At 53.1% G+C, this 12,390-nt stretch overlaps 1 protein-coding gene across 6 annotated transcripts in view; it reads left to right on the top strand.

Annotated features, from left to right (window-relative positions):
- MEGF11 (multiple EGF like domains 11) overlaps window positions 1–12,390 on the top strand; it is a 343,797-nt gene that overhangs the window by 75,300 nt on the left and 256,107 nt on the right. The gene's annotated exons all lie outside the window — the stretch shown is intronic.

Here is a 12,390-nt window from a genome sequence, read left to right as displayed (position 1 = left end):
TAAGTTTAAATTGCCGCATGTGACTACCAGATTGAGTGGTGCAGTTCTAGATAATTCATGCTTGATAGAGGATGGCCTGGAGAAGGGAGGGGAGGCTGGCCAAGGAGGCCCTGGTCAGGGCCTGGGTGCTTTGACTCCATTTGGGATGAGCTGTGCTGCTCCTGAGAGCAGCTTCTTCCAACAGCAGACCCAGAGGGGAGACTGGGCAGGGTTTCCTCCCTGTGGCTCTATTTCAGGAAGGGCACTATGGAATTCTGGTTGTCTAGAGTGCCGTGCCAGGGTTTAGGCCACAGCACTCTCCATTATCCCTGCAAAAATGCACAGTCACATCCCTTACAGCAGTAAGGCTGAGCTGATCCACCCCCTCCTTTTACAGAAGAGGCCAGGATGGGGAAGGGCTCAGTGGCAGGTTTGGCTACAGATCCAGGTCTCTGGACGTCCAGCCCAGAGGTTTTCTCATATACCCTGCCACAATTCACTGGGACCAGTTTTCTCTTGATTCAACACTGGGCACATGCTTCATTCCCCTCTCAGAAGGGGTGCGATGGGGCAGTTCCCAGAGGTCTAGAATAGAGCAATCCCATCCTTCTTGCTTCAGCCCCTTTCCAATCTCTGGCTTCATTCCGACCTTTGGGGAGCCCTTTTGGGTGATTGCCTATTGCATCTGAAGGTGGCAATACAATAGGATTTGCTGATGACTTTTGGATTTGGGCCAGGTTATGTGAACTTGGCAGTTTCTTTGGGCTCCCAGTCCCTGTGGAATAATTGACAGCAAGCCAGAAGGAGGTGCTAAGAATAGACGACAAGGCCCTGAGTGGGAGACCTGCCACAAGTGCCCATGGAGGAGGACCCTAGCTCAGGGAGAGAGTATGCATGCACACATATATCTTCAGTCTAGGAGAGGGCATGCCAGCCCCTTGGAGGACTGTTCTGGAGGAGAGGCCCCTGGCAATCGAAGGGAATAGTGACTTCCCTTGCTGGGATGGACTGTTGATTGTGGCAAACTGCTGACTCTGCAGGGAGCCGGTGGCCAGGGGCCTCCCCCTGGGGCTCTGGTGAGAAGTGAGAAGGTGGGCTCACAGGGCTTGGGGTCCTCCCTCTAGACCTCATTAGTCTCCTCCCTGTGGGGAGACTCACTGCCCCACAGGGAGGAGTCATCCAGCCTCAGGTGTGTAGATCCTATTTCATTCTGTGGGCCAGAGTCAGCTATTTACTTCCCCTACCAAACTCCAGGGCCTGGCCTTGTCCCTGGGCCTCTCAAGAAGCTGGAATAGAAATCCAGTGACTACATACTCATCTCCTGTAATGAAGGGCTTGTGTAAAAAGAGAGTGGCCTTTGGTAGACATTTGGGTGTCCCAATCTCTTGATTAGATTGGGGTTTGATGTGGCCCAGGGCTTGCCATTTTCAACAGTGATGGCCTGGTGGCCTGGTTACCCAAGGGGGCAAATATAAGGACTGTAGGAAAGAGGTCCCAGGCCACAGAGCAGCCTGGAGTGGTGCCTCAACATCTGGAAGGGGCTGAGGAAGGGAGCGTCTACACTGAGTTGACATTACTGTCTCTGGAAGGGACAGATTCTAAAGACCCCCATGGTACCTTTTTTTTTTTTTTTTTTTTTAATTAAAGATTTCTCTTTATGCATGAGAGGCAGAGACATAGGCAGAGGGAGAAGCAGGCTCCCCATGGGGAGCCTGATGTGGAACTTGATTCCAGGGCCCTGGGATCACGCCCTGGAACCAAAGGCAGACGCTCAACCACTGAACCACCCAGGTGCCCCCCGTGGTACCTTGAACCTGTTTCTCCCCATGTGACCCAATAAAAAGAGACGTGAGCTGTGGGTAGGGGCAGAGAAGGGGCACAGAGCAGTCAGGGGACAAATCTTAGGAGACAGAAGACCTGAGTTCTGCAGCCAGCCCAGCCATAAACTCATGCGAGCTAGGCCAAGCCCTGCTCCTCCCTGGGCCTCAGTTTCCTCACTGGTAAGATGAGGTATATGGGCAGGGTTCTACTAGGGTTCCAGTGGGAAGCAGGAGGCGTGCTCAAGCCAAGTCACTTGAGAGTTGAACAGAGGACAGCTCACAGAGTCGTGGGCAGAGCGGAGGGAAGGCACAAGGGATGCATAGCGCCCTGGGCCGAGTGGCGGTGGGCTGTTCCCAGTGCTAGGCCCAGAGGGGTAAGAAGGGCCAGTGGACAGAGAGAAAGGGTGTGTGTGTGGCAGGAGGAGGGTCACCTGACAGGAGCTGGGACCAGCCGTGCAGGGGGTGGCCAGTCCGATGACCAGTCTGGCCTCATCCTCTTCCCTCCCGGCTGCGGTGGGGACTCCCCATGGGCCGATGCTAGCGGAGGCAGAGGGCAAGATTGCCTGTGGATGCTGTCCGTGCAGGTTTGTCCCCTAGGCCACAGAGCAGGCTGGACACTGAGTGGATGTGGGTGTTGGGGGGGGGTGTCGAGGGGGCAACATCTGGCCCGGAGGGGTGGACCGGCGGCCTTCCAGGTGGGGCCAGGGGCAGGCTCGTGCTGGTCCTGCTGATGTCCTGGCTCTGCGCTCTTGCAAGGCGACAGGCAGGTGGCCATCCTTCTCCCGTGGAGCAAACCCCCCGGCTGCAGCCCGGACCGGGAGGAGGCGGAGGGCCATCTCCCTCGCCGGGCCGTCCAGCGCCGCCATCCGTCACTCTGCCAGCCGCGTGAAGTAATGATAGATGAGCGCACATTAGGCCTCCCATCCTGCAGGCCTAAAAGCCGGGGCTTTGCCAATCAGTGAGTGGGGAGGCAGCGCCAGGTGAGCGGGGCTCTGCGCGGGGAGCTGGAGGCGCCGGGAATTAATAAACACTTGGAGATGGCAGGGATATTGAACTCATTCCTTAAATCAATCCTTAACCAAGAAGGATGAGGGAATGAGATTTTGGACAATTAGTGGGTAATGATGACCTTGTGAAAGGAGCTATCGACGCAGGGTGTGAAGGTGGGAGTGGGCGGCTGGCGGTGGGGCACTGGGGAGAAGGCGCCAATGGCGAGGAGGCCGCAGGTTGTGACCCGAGGGGAGGGGAGGGGAGGGGAGGGGAGGGGAGGCCGAGGTCCTGGTCTTCTTACTGAGTTAGGAAAAGAGACCTGGACTGGGTGGCCCTCCCCTCCTCGCACCTCTCTATCCCCTTCTCTAGAAACCTGCACATGCTGAGCACTTGGCAGTGCAGGGTTCAGGTCCCTGCCTTCTGGGCAGAGCCCAGCCTCATTTTGGGCGAGGGACTCGCAGTCTTCTCGGTCCTCAGAATCTCAGGGGGCTTTGTGGCCAGGGGCTTTCTCACTGTCTTCCCTCAGTCCTGGTGGCACAGGAGCAGGACTAGGGTCCTAGAGGTGAAGGCCCCCTCTCGCCATTGTGGGGGAACTCAATCCTTGTTTCTCTTTTCTTTTTTTAAGATTGTTATGTATTTATTCATGAGAGACACAGAGAGGCAGAGACACAGGCAGAGGGAGAAGCAGGCTCCCTGTGGGGAGCTGCATGTGGGACTCAATCCCAGGAGTCTGGGATCATGACCCCAGCCAAAGGCAGATGCCCAACCACTGAGCCACCCAGGTGCCCTTCAATCCTTGTTTTTCCTGCTCTTCTCGTCTTTTTGGCCTCCTCTCTGACTGATCGGGTACCTGTGCAGCTTGGCCTGAGATGTCTGGCAGAAACATTATCTATCCTCCTCCTCAGTGAGCCTCTGTGGTTGCCCAGAGTCTAATGGTAGCCACAGCAGCACCAGAGGCTTTGAGGGAGGTGCACCTTTGCTTTGAAGGAAGCTTCTTCAGTGGCTTCCTCAGAAAGCAGAGCCTGAGACAAGGATTCAGAACATGTGACTTATCCTTGGGAAGGCTCTTCAGGAAGAAACCTGAGAGGGAGAGAGTGAAATAGGATAGAGGAAGGGAAGGAGTTGAGCAAGGATGTGGCCTCAGGTAAGGCCCGGGTGTGACCTGTCCCACTGGGGAAGCTTCTGGAATCTGAAACAGAACTCAGCATGATCTTCTGGTGGGAGTAGGCTAACCTTTTGTGCTTGGTCAGTTGTTGACTAAGAGCCATCAGGAAGGGGAATTTTCAAGCTCCTGGAAAGGTGGCTCTAGTCAACTGAGGACAGTTCTTGTGCGGGAGGGTGGGAGGTAGGCATAGGAGCGATGGGTCTTCAGCAGCCCACCCCCCACAGCCTTGGGGGCAGGGGCACCAGTGTTCACTGCAAGGGCTTTTCAGAGCCCCTGTGGCCACCCCCACTCATTGTACAAGGGATGGTAATAATTTGAATTCCTTACATTTGTACAGCATTTACAAGCTACCAGACACTTGCAAAAAATTATCTTATTTTATTTTATTTTTTATTTTATTTTTTTTAAAGATTTTATTTATTTATTCCTGAGAGACACAGAGAGAGAGAGGCAGAGACACAGGCAGAGGGAGAAGCAGGCTCCATGCCGGAGCCCGACGTGGGACTCCATCCCGGGACTCTAGGATCAGGCCCTGGGCCAAAAACAGACACCAAAACGCTGAGCCACCCAGGGATCCCCAAATTATCTTATTTTATCCTTGCAGCTTAACTCACTTTGCATGAAAGTTTTGCTCTCTACTCTCCAGACAGGAAGCCAAGTGCATGCTCAGAGATCTAGTGGGTGAGGAGGCTGGGACCTGAATCACTGGGGCCACTGTGTTGATTCAGTTCCTGTTGTCTGCCATCAAAGCTCTCCCCATTAGAGGCACTGTTTTCTTAGAGGGAGGAAGAAATGACCCTCAATAGAGCCTGTTATTAGTGTCTTGCACACACTCCTCCACTTACTCACTTACTGCCTTCTTAGCCAGTCTCCTCTGCAAAAGTTGGGAATCTGAGAGCTCTTCTCTCTGGACAAGACCTCCGCAAGTTGAGAGGTATCTGGAAGGAAGCATCAGCGTGGCGCTATTGCTCTCTCCAGGTTCCCTCCACCTGCCCCATCTCTCTCTATTGCACCCCCCACCTCGCCCAGTTCTTGACTCAAGCCTTATTACCACTGTGATGATTATTGTGAGCCTAGGGGAGAGGCCACTGCATCTTTAGTAGATAGAAAGATAACCAAAAGGAGCCACACTTAATTAAAAATGACAGGTTAGGTTTCCTTCTGGATTTTGGGGGGAAGATGGTCTCTTAGTAAATTATATCTGACAACCTAAAATAAATTGTGCAGAAGATTTATGCTTTCTGTGGACTTGCGAAACCTAGCTCCTGAGATGGCAGGGTGAAGGGAGCCTCTAAGGACTAGCTAATTGCAAAATAGCTGTGTGTAACTTACCCCGATGGTCCAGATGCTGCCTGTCTGGCTCCCCTTGTGCCGGGAGTGGGGGGCCGGGAAGGTATGGGACAGCACTGCCAGCGTCTCACCCAACGACCTGGCATCGGGATGGAGATGCCCTGGTCTGGGATCCCCTCTTTTCAAACACTAGCCTTAAAAAAAATAAAATGACACACAACAGGGCAGGGAAGCTTTAGATAAAGAACCAAGGACATGGCATCTTTCAAAGTTTTCCCAAAGGAGATGTCAGTGTTAGCTGAGACCGCCAGAATTTACTTTAGCTATTACTATGGATGAATAATTATGGGCAAGCCAGCAAGTACTGTGGGTTCACAGCAGGTTAATTGGGAATAATGGGTTTCATTCCAAACTGTGAGAAATGATATTTGAGAGGGGGTGGGGTGGGGAGGGAAGACAAAAAGAGAGAGAGAGAGAGAGAGAGAGAGGGGCTTTCTTGCCAGGCTGTCCTCTCCTTGCACATTTGGCTCTGCAGGTCCTGGCCAAGCCTCTAGAGTCCAGACATCTATCTGGGCCTGGGTCTTTGTTAGGCAGAGGGTGTGTGTGGGCGGGGAGGGGGGTGTGGGATGGGGGCTTAAGCCAGCGAGATCAGGTGCCTTATTTGCATTGCTTCCTCTTCCTGAAATTGGGATGAGCAATCTGGCGTTTGATCATTCAGCGCATGTGTTTTGAGTGCCTGTGCTGGGCAAGACCTCAAAGGCACTGGGGCCGGGGCATCTCCATGAGTCTGCACAGTGGTGAGCGGGAGACGCACAGAATGAGAGGGGCAAGCATTGACAAAACCCCTGCAGTCAAATAGATATACAATGCCAGCCACCAGTGCCAGCTACATATGCAATTTTAAATTTTCTCGTAGCCTCATTGAAGAAGGTAAAAAGAACCAATGACATTAATTTTAACAATATATCTTACTTAACTCAGTATATCCAAAATATTGTCATTTCAACATGGGATCAATATAAAAATTAAGGAGGTATTTTATACTTACAGCACATTTGAATTCATATTCATCACATTTCAAGCGTTCAAGAGTTCATCTCGCCAGTGGCTACTGTATTGGACAGTGCAGGATGAGGTCATCACTAATCTCGTATACACACACACACACTCACACACTCACACATGCTCATACGCACAGAGTGTGGTGAGTGCTGCTAAAAAGAGGTTTTACACAGCATCGAACGGGGAGGCCTGATAGTTGGGCGGGGGGTGGAAGAGTCAGAGCAAGGACAGGCAGCAGTTATCAATGCCAGGGTGTTGAGGGAAAAGCATTCCAGGCAGGGGGAACTGCATGAGCAAAGACCATGTGGGGGGAGTTGCGACCGAGAAGGCCTCATAGCCAGAAAGGCTGAGCACAGAGAAGAGCGGTGCAAACAAGGCTGCTGGGGCAGGTAGGAGTTGTTGGCCTGGGCAGCCTGAAGATTTGGGTCTTACTTATGAGGAGGGAGCTGGGGAGGAGGTGTAAGCAGGAGCAATAGGATCAGGTCTGCTTTCTTTCTTTTTCTTTTTTTTAAAGATTTATTTATTTATTTATTTATTTATTTATTTATTTATTTATTTATTTATGATAGACACAGAGAGAGAGAGGCAGAGACACAGGAGGAGGGAGAAGCAGGCTCCATGCCGGGAACCTGACATGGAACTTGATCCCGGGACTCCAGGATCGCGCCCTGGGCCAAAGGCAGGCGCCAAACCGCTGAGCCACCCAGGGATCCCCCAGGTCTGCTTTCTGAAGCCCGTTCTGGCTGCTGGAGGAGCACAGGGGGTCCATCAGGCAGCATTGCAGCGGCTGCTTGCTGAGGGGGTGCTCCAGAGTAGGAGAGGCTGCATCTCCCCGAGACCTGGCCAGCCACAGGCTTGCTGCCTGCCCCTCCCCACACCCCCAGAAACCAGGCTGAGAGGCCCCAGTACAGGGAAAACTCACCCTTCTTGGAGTAGGTCAGTGCAATTTGCCCTGCCTGAAGTTAGGGCTCTAGATGGTATCTCAGCTCCCCTTCCTGGCTGTGCAACCTTGGCCAGACCTCCCTGCCCAGCGGCTTTAATCAGCTGTAACAATGAATGGGGGAATGGTGTGTGGATGGACTGGGTGGTCTAAAACCCCATGCCAGTAGCATAGGGTTCCCCTCTGGGCTGTCTTGGGCACCACCTCCTTTGCTCTGGTTGGCCCTGGGCTCGGGAGGTTTCTTTCTCTGCTCCCAGGAGTGGGAGTGGTGGTCCATTTGCCTCTGTCCATGCCCAGCTTGGCTGTGACTCTGGTCCCCGAAGCCACGTGGCCATGACAGACAGGGCTGGGGCTGTGAGAGAGAGTCTGGGAGGAGAGAGGACGCCCCTTGGACCTCGGCACCGGCTGCAGCCACAGTGGCCGTGACTAAGTTCATTGTGCCCAGGAGAAGGACAGGATGGCAGGGCACCAGAAAGCCACATGCCATGATCTCCAGCCTGCAGCTGTGAGAGTCTATACCTTCTTTTACTTACACATTCATTTGGCAGATAGTTATCCAGGGTTGCTCCGTGCCCTGCAGCATGCCAGGTGCTGGAGATGCTGGGGCGAGTGTGGGTAGGGTCGGGGATTGCATCGCAGAGGACATGATTTGAAGGGTGAACAGGATGCAGACATGGGGGCGTCTGGGGGAAAGAACTTCCCCCACAGGAAGGACTGCCCATGCAAGGGCCCTGAGGTGGGAATGAGTCTACCTTGCTGGAGGAACAGACGGAAGGTGCATCAAGATGGAGCAGAGAACAAGGAGGGGGTGGTACGAGATGGACCCGGATCATGGAGGCTTCCCAGACCTAGGAAGGGATTTGAGTTTTAGTCTGATTGTGAATGGAAGACACTAGAGGATTTTCAACAGCAGAACAGGGTGACCTGGTTTATACTTTTAAAGCTCTCTCTGGCTGCTGGATGGGGGAAGCAGCAGGCCAGTGAGGAGCCTCTGCAGTGTGTATGGTGGTGACCTCCTCAAGGTGGCAAACGAGGGGTCAAAGGAGGGCAAGGGAGAACCAAGTTCCGTTTCGTTCATGGCGAGTTTGAGAAGCCTGTTGGGCATCCAGGGGAAGGTGTCCAGCAGGCGGTTGGTGGCTGTGGATCTGGAACTCGGGGGCAAGGGCCCTGCTGCTGTAAGTCTGGGTCCTGTCACTGTACCGACAGCATGTAAAGCCTGTGATGGACCAGATCACCCGGGGAGTGGATACCCAAGGACCTGGAGGGACTTCATGGCAGGGTCTCCGCCAGGCAGGGCCACCACTTGCACCCGAAGCAGTTTTGCTGAGGGCAGTGTCCTGGGCCCCAGCCATGCCTCTTCCCTGGCTGCAGGTGTCTGTGGCTATTCCTGTGCAGAGCTGAGCCTGGGCAAAGTGTCTTTGGCCTGGCCTGGCAGGATGTGGAGGGTGCCTCGAGAGAGAAAACGCTCCTTTGGTCTTCTGAGTCCTTCCCTACACTCTGATGATTGCAGCATCCAGAGGGGGAGAGCTGGGAGCTTCTCTTCCTGCCTTTCCCTATAGGTCCCCCTCTGCTCAGCCTGGGAAATTGAGGAGAGAGAGAGAGAGAGAGAATGAGGCAAAAGGAAGGGGAACAGAGAAGCAGATACTGAGAAGGGCAGGGGGGAGCCCCAGCAGGGCTGCCGAGGGGCCGGGAGGGGCCCAGGCCAGCTTGAGAGAGCTGCGGAGGCCATAGGACCGGGAGGGGGAAGGGAAGGACAGAAAGAGAAGGTTTCAAAAAAATGTTCCTTTCTCTCTCTGGTGCTGGTGCTGGTGACTAGCTCCCCTTTCCTGCCTGGAAAGCAAACACCATCCCTAACCTCATACATAAAGTGGTCTGAAGCTTTTAGATGAGGTCGGCTGCCCGTGCCAGGAACTTGACCTACTCCCTCAATTTCACACCAGCCTTCAGACCAGAAGATCGGGGGCTTTAGAGAATCTGCTCATGACCACGGGGATTTTGGGACACCTGGGTGGCTCAGACAGTTAAGCGTCAGCCTTCGGCTCAGGTCATGATCTCAGGGTCCTGGGATCGAGCCCCACACTGGGCTCTCTGTTTGGCAGGGAGTCTGCTTCTCCCCCTCACCCTCCCTCTATGCTCTCCCTCTCTCTTTCTCAAATAAATAAATAAATAAAATCTTTATTTTAAAAAGGAAAAGGGCAGCCTGGGTGGCTCAGTGGTTTAGCGCTGCCTTTAGCCCAGGGTGTGATCCTGGAGACCCGGGATCAAGTCCCACATCGGGCTCCCTGCATGGCCTGCTTCTCCCTCTGCCTGTGTCTCTGCCTCTCTCTCCCTCCCTCTGTGTCTCTGATGAAAAAATAAATAAAATCTTTTTAAAAAAATAGATAAAAATAAAAATAAAAAAAAAGACTACAGGAGTTTTGGGTGGTGGGGATGGGCTTCTGCCCAGGAGGTGAGTCAGGCCTCTGAGCCCTCCCACTCCACTTGGCCTTTATTTCTCTCAGCGGCTAAAGCCAAGTTCTTGCAGAATTTTATGACTTTAACAAATGCCATTTCTAAAGTGCTGTGCGGGGAAGGCCAGTGGGGTTAGCCTGGGCGGAGAGGATGAACCACACACACTCGGAGAAGGTGGCCAGCTCCCTGGAGTCTCCCAGCCAGTTGGAACTTTCTGGCGGGAAAGCGGGGAGGCTTGCTTGGACGCTGCCAGCCTGCCCCAGCCCCTCTCCCCCGGGGGCACAGCTGTTGGCAGCTGCCGCTACCTGCCTGGGCTCGGTAAACAGATGGCCCTGGGGTTCTGGGACAGTTCCAATTGCAAATGTTCTCTCTGGTTGTCAGACAAATGTACTGCTTTTTAGTTCAGAAATTATGGAGCACCTTATGCATGACTATAAACCCTGTCAGCTCTGTCCCAGAAAGGTGTGGCCCCTAGAAAGGCAGGATGGTATTTTTTTTTTTCTAGGTGGGAGAGGAGAGGCAGAGGGAGAGAGGATCTTAAGCAGACTCTGCGCTGGATGCGTAGAGCCCAACGCGGGGCTCGATCCCACCACCCTGAGATCATGGCCTGAGCCAGAATCAGGAGTTGGATGCTTAACTGACTGAGCCACCCAGGCACCCCAGGCAGGATGGTAATTTTTAAAGACTGGTTGATGGAGGCACCTGGGTAATTCAGTGGTTGAGTGTCTGCTTTCAGCTCAGGTCGTGATTCTGGGGTCCTGGGATCGAGTCCTGCATCGGGCTCCCTGCAGGGAGCCTGCTTCTCCCTCTGCCTGTGTCTCTGCCTCTGTCTCTGTGTCTCTCGTGAATAAATAAATAAGTATTTTATTCATTCATTCATTCTCTGGTTGAGAACTGGGATTGGCGTCTGAATGGACTCTGGAAAGGCCATCTCTAGAAGTTTCCCTCTGTCCCAAACTGCACAAAGCCCACAGGAGACGTGTCAGCCTTGGTGAGAAAGATCCAGAGGGTCAGAAATTATAGTTCCCATCTTAAAAGTTGTGGAAAATATGGCTCAGAGAAAAGCCATACTTGCCCACAGTCCTTGGCAAGTCTGAGATGAAGCTAGAATTCGAACCCAGGTGCCCTAACTCTTGGTTTAGTGTTCTCTCCACTACCCCATCCTTAAAAGAAAGACCTTCCACGTAGCTCCAACAGGACTGCCATGTACAGCCACCCACGTTGTGCACTGCATAATTCCATTTTCATTGGCATTGATATGCAAGGTGCCTGCAGAGTTGTGTGGTGCAGCAGTCCTGAGTCCAGGGCAATCTGGCTTTCTGTCTGTCTCTTGCACTTCCATCTTCAATCCTTCCTGGCACTACAATAGAAGACAAAAGAAGGGTGTCCATCCTCAGCCTCTGGAAGTAGGTGTGATGGCTCCACCTTGATGTTTCTAGCCTTGGTAAGGCCACATTGGACACCCCCCCCCCATACCAATCTAACAGCCCTGCTCCTGGGTGTAGGGTCCTTGCTCGTCTGCTCAGTCAGCACCTTTTGCTTAGGGGTAGGACTTGGGGAAGGTGGGTTTGAGGACTCTGGTGGGAGATGAGTCTGGCTGAAGGCCATATTTAGGGCTGCTTTCTCTTTACTCTCCCCCACCCTCCTCCTGCTTCCCTGGAATTAAAACTATGGCACGAGCTCTTCTTAAATATGACACATCTGTTCCTCCTGTGCCAGGGTGGGGGGGAGAGAATTTATAGGTGAGAAACCAGCAGACTGATCTTCACTCTGCTCCAGTGGTCAGGCTGTCGCTGATTGATGCCCCGTGTACCGCACTGCCTGGACGGCTCCTTTTTATGGGCTCCGCCCGCCTTCCCATAACTCAGGAGGGAGGCCGTAAATCCTCAGGGGTGGCAGAGCAATCCTCTATTAGGACAGCCACCTGGAGTTCCTGGCAAGTCCCTCTAGCCAGCAACACATCTCGCTGTCAGAGCAGTTGTGAGCAGAGGGGACGTGCCCAGGACAGACAGCCGGGAGATCCGGCCATCTCCGAAGCTCCAGACTGGCAGGGGCCTGTGCCGGTCACCTGGTGCAAATGTTCAACCTATGCATTTCCTCTGCTGACGGGGAGCTCACTATCTACCAGCCCATCCATCTTTGGCGAGCCGCTCCGCCCGAGTTCATGAGTTTCTCTTGAGCTCATCTTTCTAGGGTTTCCATCTTATTTCTCTTCCTTGGGGCCAAACAGAATCTAAGGATGGAGTGAGGGCTTATGTGTAGCTTCTCTGTTGGCTTCAGAACTCAGGTCATTCAATTCTGACTGCAAGAAACAAATCGATTTTTGATAACCAAACATGTTATAGTTGCTTAATATTAAAGCAGACCAGAGCAAGGCTGGGTGGGTGCGCAGAGCCCTCCAGGTTTTTCCTTCTTTCCCCTGCTCCCCCTGACCTGATGTGACAGTCACTGCAAAGATGGACGGCTGTAGGCTCTGACATCTGTGCCTCTACATTCCCTCTGTTGCAGCCTTTTGTGTTTTTCCGACTTTAGAAGGTATAAGCGTTATATTCTGGTGGTGTCTTATATACACCCCTCCACAGGTGTTTTTTTTTTTTTTTAAGATTTTATTTATTTATTCATGAGTGAGAGAGAGAGAGAGAGGCAGAGACACAGGAGAGGGAGAAGCAGGCTCCACGCAGGGAGCCCGATGT

Source organism: Canis aureus, chromosome 32 (genome assembly GCF_053574225.1).
Source record: "Canis aureus isolate CA01 chromosome 32, VMU_Caureus_v.1.0, whole genome shotgun sequence".
Taxonomy (NCBI): Eukaryota; Metazoa; Chordata; class Mammalia; order Carnivora; family Canidae; genus Canis; species Canis aureus.
The sequence above is the reverse complement of the archived record's forward strand: the minus strand, read 5'-3'. Positions and strand labels throughout refer to the sequence as shown.